General features: G+C 50.8%; 1 pseudogene; it reads left to right on the top strand.

The window, feature by feature from the left end:
• The window catches only part of LOC143350885 (large subunit ribosomal RNA), a 3,118-nt pseudogene extending 1,743 nt beyond the window's left edge, over positions 1–1,375 (top strand).
• Positions 1,376–1,652: the final 277 nt, after the last annotated feature.

The raw sequence follows: 1,652 nt of genomic DNA, 5'->3' as shown, positions 1-1,652 counted from the left end.
GGTCGCGGCGGTGTGCGCAGAAGGGTCTGGGCGTGAGCCTGCCTGGAGCCGCCGTCGGTGCAGATCTTGGTGGTAGTAGCAAATACTCCAGCGAGGCCCTGGAGGACTGACGTGGAGAAGGGTTTCGTGTGAACAGCCGTTGCACACGAGTCAGTCGATCCTAAGCCCTAAGAGAAATCCTATGAAGATGAGGTGTCCTAAAAAAACGCAGCAAACGAAACGAAACGAAGTTATTACAAAGCTTAATCATCCACTTTGACTCGAACACGAGAAAAAACATACATATATATATATATTTATTATATTTATTATATTATATTATTAAGATCCATCATGGCAACAACAGTATAGTAGAGTTGTGTAAAAAAATATGTGTAAAAGCAATTTTTTTAAACGTTTTTTTTTAACCAAAAAGAAAAACGAGTCACACAAGTGCGAAACGATTATAAAATAAAATAACTTGAGCGATGTGAGAGAGAGACACACACCCATCGGGCGAAAGGGAATCCGGTTTCTATTCCGGAACCCGGCAGCGGAACCGTATACCATTCGGGCCCTCGTAAGAGTAGTTCGTCGGGGTAACCCAAAATGACCTGGAGACGCCGTCGGGAGATCCGGGAAGAGTTTTCTTTTCTGTATAAGCGTTCGAGTTCCCTGGAAACCTCTAGCAGGGAGATAGGGTTTGGAACGCGAAGAGCACCGCAGTTGCGGCGGTGTCCGGATCTTCCCCTCGGACCTTGAAAATCCAGGAGAGGGCCACGTGGAGGTGTCGCGCCGGTTCGTACCCATATCCGCAGCAGGTCTCCAAGGTAAAGAGCCTCTAGTCGATAGATTAATGTAGGTAAGGGAAGTCGGCAAATTGGATCCGTAACTTCGGAATAAGGATTGGCTCTGAGGAGCGGGGCGTGTCGGGCTTGGTCGGGAAGCGAGTCTGGCTGACGTGCCGGGCCTGGGCGAGGTGAACGGCGTTGAACGGATTCGTTCGTTCTCGTCGGGATCCGAGCTCGGTCCCGTGCCTTGGCCTCCCGCGGATCTTCCTTGCTGCGAGGCTTTCGTTGGCGGCTTGCCGTCGTCGATCGTCCTCTTCGGCCGCCATTCAACACTCAGCTCAGAACTGGCACGGACTAGGGGAATCCGACTGTCTAATTAAAACAAAGCATTGCGATGGCCCCCAAGGGTGTTGACGCAATGTGATTTCTGCCCAGTGCTCTGAATGTCAACGTGAAGAAATTCAAAAAAGCGCGGGTAAACGGCGGGAGTAACTATGACTCTCTTAAGGTAGCCAAATGCCTCGTCATCTAATTAGTGACGCGCATGAATGGATTAACGAGATTCCCACTGTCCCTATCTACTGGGAGTTCAAGATGGCCGCCGTACTGAACGCACGCGTCGTGTCGAGCTCCGCCTAGAATACGTGAAAAAGTGGTCAGAAGTGTAGTGAGGCAAAAGTGCACTGTGTGTGGGTGTAGTGCCAGTGAAAAGGAACATTTTGAGACGTTAAACGCCAAAATCGGTTCAGAAACAGTGAAGTTACGAGTGTCTAAAGTTTCGACGCGAGTTAACCTACATTGCCACGTGCCCACGCTTCGCCGAGGTAGCGTCGGCTAGGCGCGCGCTGATTGGTCGCCGAGGCGAGCGCCCATTGGCCGCCG

Source organism: Colletes latitarsis, unplaced genomic scaffold (genome assembly GCF_051014445.1).
Source record: "Colletes latitarsis isolate SP2378_abdomen unplaced genomic scaffold, iyColLati1 scaffold0042, whole genome shotgun sequence".
NCBI classification, from domain to species: domain Eukaryota; kingdom Metazoa; phylum Arthropoda; class Insecta; order Hymenoptera; family Colletidae; genus Colletes; species Colletes latitarsis.
Note: the sequence above shows the minus strand (reverse complement) of the source record. Positions and strands in the feature narration are given on the sequence as shown.